Here is a 12,034-nt window from a genome sequence, read left to right on the forward strand (position 1 = left end):
TATTATCAAATAGCTAAGAGCTACTATCCATAATGAGCTAAAGAGAAATGGCCACAGAAAACAAATAGGAGGAAAATCAGATCTCAGATCGAAATGCACTGGGATAATCATGAGAAAATGTAATTCAACCACGAAGGAAGTAGCTTAATAAACACTGGTATGACCAATTTCTAAGTACTGCTCATCGGTCTGGAATCAGTACTAAGTGAGATTAACACAGGAGGTAAAGAAGATCCAGCACAGAATGACTCATTGGCTCACGGGATCGTTAACTTGGCCAGAGAGCGGAACAGAGATGCCCAACAACCTTCCGTGACAGGCACTACAAGGGAGCCTTTATTGTTAAAATACGAGAGCTTACGTTCCAAGAGGGCTCGGGGAACTTACTATACCCTCTGAAAAAATTAACTGTTCAAAAGTATAGGTACTAACCAAACTCTAGACTCCTCCCGAACAAGGTACCGACTGGCCGCCGTGTCATCCTCAGCCCACAGGCGTCACTGGATGCGGATATGGAGGGGCATGTGGTCAGCACACCGCTCTCCCAGCCGTACGTCAGTTTCCGAGACCGGAGCCGCTACTTCTCAATCAAGTAGCTCCTCAGTTTGCCTTACAAGGGCTGAGTGCACCCCGCTTACCAACAGCGCTCGGCAGACCGGATGGTCACCCATCCAAGTGCTAGCCCAGCCCGACAGCGCTTATCTTCGGTGATTTGACGGGAACCGGTGTTACCACTGCGGCAAGGCCGTTGGCAAAAGGATAGGGACACCTCTATGTAATGCTGAATTAACCACTATACGTCATGGTAGGCGAATGCACCAGTAGAAAATAAGTCTCGCGGTAGGGCTGGAAGGTGGACGGGGGGGGGGGGGCGGGGAGGGGGGGGGGAATGGGGTGTTGGGGATGGGGTTGCGATGTGAGTAGGAAAGAAATAACAGGAGAAAGGGTCGGTGAGGAATGTGAAGTTCTCATTGGACGTCACCTGATTTATGAATGCTGGAGTGACAGGTAAATCCTTCTGTAGCTATCCAGCTCGACTGCTGGTGGTGGAAACGCGAGGCAACAACCACAGCTAAGCCAAGAGTAGGTGGAAGAGCTCATGTACTGAATGATAGAGACCGTCGAGCATTGTGGGGAGTGGTCGTAAACAAGTCGCATGACGTCAGCGTAATGAAAAGTTCGTGAATTCGAAAGTGATACCAGAAGTCACGCTAGCGTAATGGACGTGCGTAGGGAATGAAATGAGCGAGCAGCTTCTCATAACCCACACATTTCTGCACACAATGCTAGGCGATCCAGAATGAGATTTTCACTCTGCAGTGGAGTTTGCGCTAAGCGATGTTTGAGATGATTTGAAGAGCGAGTGCACTGGACAGTGAACGACTGGAACGAGTGACATGGAATCATGCTATATCCTGTGGCAATTAGATGGTAGGGTTTTGGCACGTTCCTGGAGAACGTTACCTGCCTTCATACAGTTTCAGCAGTGAAGTGCGGAGGAGGCGGTTTATGATATGGGTTGTTTTTTGTGTTCCGGGTGTAGTCCCTCTATTGTGCTGAGGCTCACGCTAAAGGCGGAAAGACAAGAGCACATTTTATAGTATTATGTACCGCACAAGGTATACCAACTGTTCGGAGATTATTATTTGCATTGGAATGAAAGCGTCCCCTATCATAAAGCAACATATGTGTCACAATGGTCTGTTGACAGTAACAATTCTGAATTTCCCAGAGTCCGGAAAAGATCGCAATGGAATACCTTCGCTATGAGTTAAAACGCCGATTTGCCTCAAGTGCTACAGCCACCAAAATAACGTGCCTCTCATTTTTCTCTTGAGGGAAAAGTGAGATGACATTTCTTCACAGATTTTCGGAGAAGTCATTCTCTGCGGGGATTAAATCGTCATGAAGGCGACCGTTTGACTCATCCCACATTAATGTACTCTATTAGGAGTCCGGGTACTTTTGATAAAATAGTGTACGCCTAACAGGGCGAAAAAATAGTGAAATTAGATAGCGTACAGAGCTCTACTGACCATCATTTTTACCACGCGCCTTTCGTGAATGACACAGGAATAGGGGAAAAGATAGTGACACCCGCCTGCCACCTATTCTGAGTTGGCTTGCGGAATATAGACCTACGTGTGTGTATATGTAGATAAATGGACGCTTACTCTCACCACAGGTGTGACGTACCCCAGGCGCGTCTGCAGGGGCTTTCGTTCGATACCTCGCAGACGCACTAGCGGCGGGCGCGCCTGAAACAGTGATGAGGGTGTGTTTTGTTTTTGCGGTGCGCGCCGCTAATGCTGACTGGCATCAGCGAGCACAACAGCTGGGCAGACCGCGACACCGCATATGGGACAGCGCTCGTTTAATCCGATAGGCGAAAAAACGAGTGTGAACGTATGTTAAAAATACGGCGGCCCGCCGACCACAACACGTGCGCGCACGCGGCAGCCGCCCGCGGGAGCCCGCCACGTGGCGCCGAACCGATTTTATGAAATCGGAATCGATAGGGGTCGGCCGCACCATGGAGGCCCACTATGCCAGTGATCAACGACGACAACAGGTGCCTCGACTTGCTGCGGAGGCGAAGTGTGTTAAAGAAGAACTACGGAATAAAGTGAGATGATGTATCGCTAAATACTTGAAACAGCAAATTGGAGTAATCCGTGGAATTATAGATCCAAATCACTGGCGCCGATCTGCAGTATGATTTTGGAACATTTGCTGTGCTCGTACGTTATGCACTATCCCGAGGAAAATGATTTTGTTGGCACACAGGGAGCACAGATTCACAAAATACCGTTCTTGTGAACTAAACTAGCTTATTACTCTCATGAAGTAATGAGTGCTGTCTACAGAGGATCTCAAGTATATTTCGTATTTCTGGATTTTCAGAAGGCTTTTTATACAAAAATCATATTGCGCGCCCGTGGTGTACCGTCTCAGAAGTGCTAATGGATAAGTGATCATTCATCAGAAATATGTTCTGGAGTAGTCCGCTGTAAGGAAATGACACAAAAATTCACATAATTTCTTACGTGAGTAGTGGGAGACTTGGGTACTGGAGTAGTGCTAGTTAGTGTAAGCAAAACATGAAACTAACGAAAATTATTATTTATTTTTGCAAAAATTCTGAGGAATCACAATGGCACTTTTAGTTATGAATTGAACAATTTATATCCTGGCTTTTTCCGGAATGTGAAGTTACCTCTCAAGGATAGCATTCGCTAATGAAATTTCTGTACAAAGTTTAAGATTGTTATTGACTTGGCAGAATGGCTGAGAGCCGCGCCTACTCAACTTGAATAATTATCCGCTAGAATGTTGCTAGGTACGGTCGAGGCTGTCGTGTGTGAAATGCAGTGAAGGGTACTGTTGTGGAGGAAATATGGGGCTCGCAATACCTGTAGCGCACAATACCGTAAGCTGCGATGACTGCTGTCTGCGCCGCTCGCTGCAGACAAATAAGATAACTCTCGTTCTATCTAGATTGACCTTCGCCAATCAAACTCTCCCTACGCCTTGATGAAGTCAAGGACTCCTATTCGCCCCTAGTCTAACTATTGGCGTGGTACATCGGTCAGATAACCAGTCCACAGTGATGCCACTCAAAAATTCGCTCGCAGGCGTTTGACTATAACTCTGTCCGTTCACACCGCTCATTAAGTGTGTTGGCCAACACAGTGAACAACGCTTAATCGCAAGGACTCAGTATAGAGTCGCACTTCGATTCGCTCTCGACAGAGGTGCTCTCCCAGTGAAGTATTGAGGAGACCCGGGTTCCCTGGTTCGATTCCCGGCGGGGTCAGGGATTTTCTCTGCCTCGTGATGACTGGGTGTTGTGTGCTGTCCTTAGGTTAGTTAGGGCACTGATGACCATAGATGTTACGTCCCATAGTGCTCAGTCATCATTCACTGAGGAGAGACTTGTTCCTCGCTCTTTGAGTATATGTACGAGCGCGCACACTCTCGTTACGAGTTCTCGCTCCAAGAGTGACAACGGAACGGCCCTTCTCCACATCAGACGTGAAGGGGTATATCTTTCGGTCTCTTCCATTACTCCTTCAGCTCAAGGCGTGAGAAATGTCGTCTGCCAATCAGCATTGCTCTTCTAAAATGAGAGAATGACGTTTCGTTTAAGGCGACCAATCCGGAAACCTGTAGTATCGGCGTTTGGCCTTAGCTGTCTCCCAGTGAAAATCTTTGAAACTGCATGATATGTGTAAAGAATGCGTAGGCTGGCCACTCCCACACAATGTAGCGGAATTTGCTTTTAAGCCGAACATGGGGTCATTCCCCCTTTTCACTCGGGCCAACGCTGTCTGCTCTACGGGCGGTCATCGGCCGACATAGATAGGCTGAGTCGTCCTCTGAAGCTACTGGCCCCCTGGTGTGCGGTTTGCGTCTCCCAAACTAAAAGCAAGCCCCTGCGACCGTCGTTTCTTGAATGTGTGTGTGTACGCCAGCCTAGAGTATTTCAACCACCGTGCGCTTACTTGTTATTTGCATATCGTTTACATGAATTCATACAAAACTGACTTCATCTTATCGAGTTTGGGTTGGAATGAAGCGTCTTGATGTGTGGAATATGATTGTGAGGGCGGAATATGTAAGCAATGGAGGTCAGGAGACCACGACGTCTTACAGTAGTAACTGACAGGAAGTCTTCCAGTAAAGCAAAATGATGCCTCGTGTTCCCCAAGGAACTTTTATAGACCCTCTGTTGATCGTAATATACAGGGTGTCCATTATTAAAGTTCCAGTTTGAAAATACAGTGCAAAACACAAAAAAAGAACTAAAATGTGAGCAATAGAATGCCCTGTAAGCGTCAGAAAATGCACACGGCAGTGTCTCACTTTGCGTCCTCGACGCCCATCATGATTGTCTCCATGAGGGATCGCGTGCTGGTAGTAAGATTTTTTTTACAAGAACGGCGACTGTGCGACAGTAGCCCTGCAGTAGTTCCGGACACTAAAGGGCAAGAGAAGAGATTGGTCCCATGTCTGCCAGTTTGCTTGGATGTGCAGTATGACAGAGGGAGGAAAGCAGTTGATCCGACTTGTCGAAGCTATGGCCACAGCGCTGCATGAGGGGTCGAGAGGTGTTGTGCAAACATGCAGTGCACGGCGAATTGCCGGGAAATTGAAGTCGCCTGCCAGCAAGGTGAATAAAAACCAGCGAAACATTCTGCATTGCTATCCACATAAAATCACCTATGTTCGGGGACAGCTTCCTGTTGACCTGTCAGCAAAACAAACGTTCGCTCAGCAGTTTCTTGCTTTCATGGCTGTAGATAATAATGCCTATGGAACATTCCGTGAAGAGGCAAAGGTCCGTTCCACCTCCAAGGACATGTTAATACGCAGAGCTGCAGAATATGGGCAACGGCAAATTCGCAAACGCATCAATCGGCACCATTTCAATCTGCTAAGGTAAGTGTATAGTGACGGTTGACGGCATTGATTATCCTAAGGCAATATTGTATCTAGAAGATGTCATGCGGATACTGTTACCTGTACCGTCACAGGTAAACGCTACGAGCGTCTTTTGCGCACCCTTTAACAGCGTGGATGCGTGTGTATGGCGCTACTCCGCACGTGGCACAGCCAGTGAAACGGCTGCTGCAGAGGTATTTCGGAAACTCTAGAATAATCAGTGTGATGTTATTCCCAGCTGGGCACACGTGGCAGATGCTAGAACGTTATATTAAAAAAAATTCAAATGGCTCTGAGCACTATGGGGCTTAACATCTGAGGCCCCTACAACGCAGAACTACTTAAACCTAACTAAGGACATCACACACACCCATGCCCGAGGCAAGATTCGAACCTGCGACCGTGGCAGTCTCGCGGTTCCACACTGAAGCCCCTAGAACCGCTCGGCCACACCGGCCGGCCGTTATATTTTACTTTTTCGTGAGCATAGCTGCTCCAAATTCTATTACTTTTTAGCAATGTAATTTTAATATTTTCATTCTGATGAAGACACCACTAGTAGGTGTCGAAACCTAGGTCAATGTACCTACCGTGTATGTGCAACCGGTTGGCTGTTGAATCCGATGTTGAGAATTATCAGCCTTCATTTCCCAACAGCATGGCCCTTCAGATCACCAGATCTTATCCGATTGACTTCTGATTGTGGGGTTATCTGAAAGAAGATGTGTTCACTGCTCCAATTACGAAGGTAGGTGAAGGCACGCATTGTGCAACGCATTGTCAACATGAGCCCCCAGACACTCCGATCTGTTGGGAATATGCTGTATGTCGATTTTAAGTTGTTGTGGCAGACAGCGGGAGACGGCGTATTGAACATTCTTGCGCCTGTATCGTAATATTTAGAAACTGTCGCCATTTTGATTTTTATGTGTTTTTCAGAACCAGGACAATTAAAAACCGTTGTTATTTTACTCTTAATTCGATTTTGAGCCCTAGGACAATTAAAAACCAACGTCATTTTCCCTTTTATGCCATTCCTGCCCTCCAGTGTGGTAAGACCTTGCCGTGGAAGACACGAGTACTGAAGTAACAGTGGCACAACCGTTGGCTGCCGAACTTACGCTGTGACGCACATTGAACACTACGGACTTTCTGTTCCATGACGTTTCCCCCTGCATATAATATGCTGTGGACAGCCTGTATTTAAATGATTCAGTAGACAGTCTTAGCAGCTGTCTTAAAATGTTTGCAGAGGATGCTATCATTTACCATCTGAAAAAGTCATCATTAGATCAAAACCAATTGGAAAAATGATTTAAACAAGATTTTTGTATGGTGAAAAAGTAGTAACGACTCTGAATAATGAAAAGTGTGCGGTCATCCACATGAGTCCTGATATGAATCCGTTAAGTGACTCAAATCTAAAGGCTATCATTTCAACTAAGCGCCTGGCATAACAGTTACGCACAACTTAAAAGGGAATGATCACGTATATAATTTTGTGGGGAAGGCACACCAAAGGCTACGTTTTATTGGCAAAACACAAAGAAGATGCAACAAATTCACCGAAGAGACTGCTTGCACTAAGCTTGTGTGTCCTCTTCTACTACGCGATATGGGATCCTTACCAGATGGAATTGATGGAGGACACTGAAAAAGTTAAAACAAGGGCAGGTCGTTTTGCTCTGTCACGAAATAGAGGTGAGAGTGCGGCGGATATGATACGCGAGTTGGAGTGGCAATTATTGAAAAAAAGGTGATTTCCGACGCTGCAAGATGTTTTCATGAAATATTAATTGCAACTTTTTCCTGCGAACGCGAAGATATTTTATTCACTCGCACCTGCAGTACATAGGGAGAAATAATCATTGTAAAATAGTAAGGGAAAGAGGCCGCACGGGAAGATTTGTTTGTTCGTTCTCCCCTTGTGACTTTCGAGAGTGCGTAACCTCAACCATTACTGTGCAGAAATAATAAAATTTTCATTTTACTTATAGCAGAAAATTGTTATCCTATAACTACAATGTTAGTGAGCTACAGTCGGGAACGGTCAACTAGCGCAAATTTCTGTATGGCACGATATGAAAGGATATGAAGTGGAATCATCACCAAGGCTCAGTCAGAGGTAAAATAGGTCAGAGGTAAAATAGGTGGTACACCTCAGTCCCTTGGCAGAAGACTGGAAAAATGCCGTCAGTTTGCAAAGAAAACTTCTTACAAAACACCTCTATGTCCAACCTAAGAATGTTGCTTAATTGTGTGGGACTCATAACAGACAGGACAAGCAGACGTGTTGTACGCAATCGAAGAAGTGGTGATAAGTTTAGTGGAGTCACGGAAGAGCGTCACGTAATTGTTGCGACACGTCAAGTGACAGATATATGACAAATATCCTGCAATAGGTCAGTTACGAAATTTCTGGTACCGGTAATAAGTGAAATACGAGGGGCGTTTAGAAAGTAAGCTCCGATCGGTCGCGAAATGGAAACGACTATGAAAATCCGATAAAGCTTTGCACAGATGTGTTGGGTAGTGTCTCTAGTATAACCCCAGTTAGCATCACGTCGCTCTTCTCATTTCTGAGCTCGCAGTGAGTGCGTAAAGATGTCTAGAAAATAGTGTCTGCCGCCAAGTACGAGGGCCTGGTGAGAAATTTCGCCTGAAGCTATGCAGCTAACATTACATAACTGTCGTGCTGTTTCTTCTTCAAGACAATTCTCAGCCGCATTCTGCAGGGGCAATGAAGATGCTCCTGCATCGTTTTCAAATGGAAATGTTAGATTACCCACAATACAGTCCGCAATTGTCTCACCCTGAGTTTCATCTCTGGTCACATGAACCGCTGTCTTTGAAGACAACATTTTGACACAGACAACGAGGTGTAGGCCAGCGTGGAGAATTGGCGGAAAGCACTGGCGGCTGCCTTCTATGATGAGGCTATTGAAAAGTTGGTACAACGCTATGACAAAAGTCTAAGTCAGAACGGCGACTACGTAGAGAAGTAGCTGAAAGGTGTAGCTAATTGTTACAAGTAAAACATTTCTGATGTTCACTGTGGTTTCAATTTGGCAATCAATCGGAGCTTACTTTCTGAACAGGCCTCGTACATGGGAATATACTTCAGCCCTTTTCGTATTCATCACGTAGAGACGGCGAAGACAAGATTAGAATAATCACATAGCTCGGAGAGGCTTTCAAACAGGCGCTATTCCCACTCTCTACACACAAATATAGTGGGAAGAAACATTAATATTTGGTACAGTGCCGAGTCCTCTTTACGATGCATTTCGCAGCGGTTCGATACGTGGAAGCAGTTGTTGCATGCAGAAGAACATTGTAACGCCAACGCTGTTGTAGTCGCTAATTTACTGTATCTTTCTTGTCCATTCAGAGCTTTTACTCCAGTTTTAATGTCTCAACTCCCAAAGGCATTTTAAACTATATTTCCCCTTTACTAGCCTATGAAAACCCATCTCATCGATTCTCCGGCCGTGTTGGTCGTTTTGAAGACGGTTCCAACATCGTATTAGTTCGTGATGAATTTCTATGAAACAGCAAAAGATCCACGCATTTAAAATGTGATTTCACAGCATTTAACGAAAATACTTGCAGAAAATAGTTGTTCATTACTGTTTCCGCTGGGTATGAGTTTTCATTAGATTCTAAAAGAATGTATATGCCTACTTAGTGGTCGAAATTTAACTAACTCATTATATGCGAAGCATTTTATGGCAACGTAACCTGAGAGTCGAAAAAGTTTCGCTCCACTTGAGTACAACGCTCAGAACGTTCATACAACAATGTGCAACTGTCAGAAAAGTTCTTCTCTGGCTTGAATGTCAGTTACGTCATCAAAGCGTTTAACCTTCATAAGAATTTCTTTTGTGGTAGATTCGTACTGTTTGCACAAAGTCTCGTCAACCGTAATAATTTCCCCCAGAAAAAATTGTCCACGTTCCACATTTCAGTTGAGTCGGGAAACGGGTCCACGTGCCGTTATTTTTGTTCAGGAGAGACTTTGTACACACTTTTTTCTACTCCAAAACGTTCTGGGGATTGTATTGGACATTTCATTTAGAGAAGCTGCACCACTGCGATTTGCGGCACAACATCGTTGGCACTCTATGTCCACTGTTTAACACTGCCCGTTCACAAGTGGCTGGCAGAATGGACATCTCATATTTACAGTTGTTAGTTCAAGCTGTCGCTGTACTTACTGCGTTGACGTCGCGTATACGTCAGGAATAAAATCAGCCTCGGAACTTATTGGACGGTCAGTCCATGTGCAGTAACTATTTATACAGATTTTCACTCTGCATTGGTCTATACGCTGATATGAAAACTCCTGACAGATTAAAACCCTGTGCCAAACCGAGATTCGAACTTAGGAATTCATGAGCCTTTTTTGAATATTTTAATTGGAACATTGCTACTGCATCTGCGGTCAACTCACAAAACGAAGTAGACCTATGGAAAATAGTAATTCTCTCAGTTTGCAACAATCTTAAAGTAGTTAGGTTATTTCTAGAAATGCTCTAACGATGCAAATCAGTGAGACGGCAGTGGTAACAGCTGTCTACTTATGTTTTAGTTTTAGGACTGAAGATGACCTGATTCGTCGAAACTGGTTACCAGTTAAATGCAAAAATATAAACTACACTGTTTTGCTAAGAAAATGATCTAGAAATACAAGCAGAATGTAGACGGTGAAGATAAGGGACAAAATAAAATAAACTTGTCCTTTGTAGCGATAGTTACGGTACGACGCAAAAGAGGAGACGGACAATAACCACAGAACTATGTGAAGTTTGTGTGGAGTAAACAAGGTACCCATTCCAAAGGCTGTTGCACTAACAGTAAAATACGTGTTGCAGGACAACTGTCGCAATCTTCAAGAAAGGAAGTAAGAGTTGAAGGAACCTGTGCTGATGAGCAATGGATTTTATCATAACTATATGAGGATTGACCCAGAATTATCTGCTGCCAGAGAGCTAGTTGAAACTAACAACATGTGAAACAACAAGAGAGGAACTGCTGACAGAGGCGTAATTTCCACTTGATTTGGCAGCTGCAATAAAATGATTTGTACGATCTGCTGTTACACTTTTCAAATAACTTTTCGGAAAGTTAGAGATTGTGTGATGGATACTTGACTATCTGTTCACCAGTTGAAATGAAAGCTTTGTTTTAGAAGTTTATTCTTTCAAGACAACGATGCCGACCATCCATAACGCTACCGTTATCAATATTATCAGTATCTTCATCACCTTGAAACGGTAACTATACTTACTAAGTTATTGGACGGAGATTGTGTGTACAATTAGAATTTCTACAGATTTCACCAGCTACTGTTAGAAACTTAAGATTGAAGCATTTTCGCATAGTTTGCCTTCGAGAGGTCGATTTCAGTTTTTGTTCCGCTATCTTTTCAATGACTGCAAATTATGAGAAGTGGCAAAGATAGTCGTACTTCGTTTAATATGTGTATTAACAGTGTGCAGAAACGTAATTATGACGTCCTCGGAGTTTTAATAAAAAACAGTGACATCAACAAGAAAGTCAACAGAGAATGTATCAAAGGAACGTCAATAGGGAATAGTTAAATAGGGAAAAATTTTATGACCTGTCTGAAGTAACTTGCAATATACATTAGCCTGGAGTGATCTATAAAATCCAGAAAAATATAAATCTGTCTTTTTTGGACAGACATAAGAACACAATCCTTTCGCGAAATATCTGTCCTACTAGTGTGCATTTCACTGAAGGGAAAGGAATACTGGCTGGCGACCAGATCTGTGTCTGTGCTACGGACTCCTGGATAATTCCCTTACTCAACTTCTTAATGTTCGGAAACCCTAATAGTTGCCGGTACTCTGTCGATGTACACCCAGAGTCAGCACTATATCCATTATCTTATCGGATAACAAGTTTTATAGATCCTAATACGTTATAACCCCGTTCGTGGATTTACACTACATCAGAACTTTGCATCGAAGATTCCCGAAGCAGCGTTGTATGATCGTTTCTCTTAGTTAAGCCAAAGGTTAGTCGCTCTTAAACTCGTCAAGTCGTATAAGGATATGACTGTTTCCTACTCCTTTTCATTAAATTCCACTGTGCATGTACAAAATACTAGCACTGATTCAAAACTGTAGTGTAGCGATTTGTTATCGTTGGTAAGTCACACTCTGATACCAGCTGTCATGTTTAAGATGTAATAGTAGTTTTTTATGAATTAGTAGCAGTTGTCAAGCAGTGAATGTTGTCAGACAGAAATTATGCTCCAGAAGATAACATCACCGCTTGAATTGAAATGTTAATGTTCCCAATTACGCAATATAGCAGCTTTGAAAATTTCATTCCTCTGCTTTAATAATATACATTGTACTACAAACATTTATGGAGTACGGTTCTGAAGCTTAAATTCAAATGTGGCGATTCTTCATCAATGTATGATTTTGCGCAAATGTTGTTCATATTATCGAGTTTGATCATAGATGAATCTACCTCTTACTTATTTCTTTAACACAGAGAGATATTTCATTTTGTTTCCTTGTCGATGAACGTTTATGCTCGGCGTTTATCAACG

General features: G+C 43.7%; 1 pseudogene; it reads right to left on the minus strand.

The window, feature by feature from the left end:
- Nucleotides 1-635: 635 nt before the first annotated feature.
- Nucleotides 636-753, minus strand: LOC124596820 (annotated as a pseudogene).
- Between the last annotated feature and the right edge of the window lie 11,281 nt (nucleotides 754-12,034).

The sequence above is a fragment of the Schistocerca americana genome, chromosome 2 (assembly GCF_021461395.2).
Source record: "Schistocerca americana isolate TAMUIC-IGC-003095 chromosome 2, iqSchAmer2.1, whole genome shotgun sequence".
Classification (NCBI taxonomy): Eukaryota; Metazoa; Arthropoda; class Insecta; order Orthoptera; family Acrididae; genus Schistocerca; species Schistocerca americana.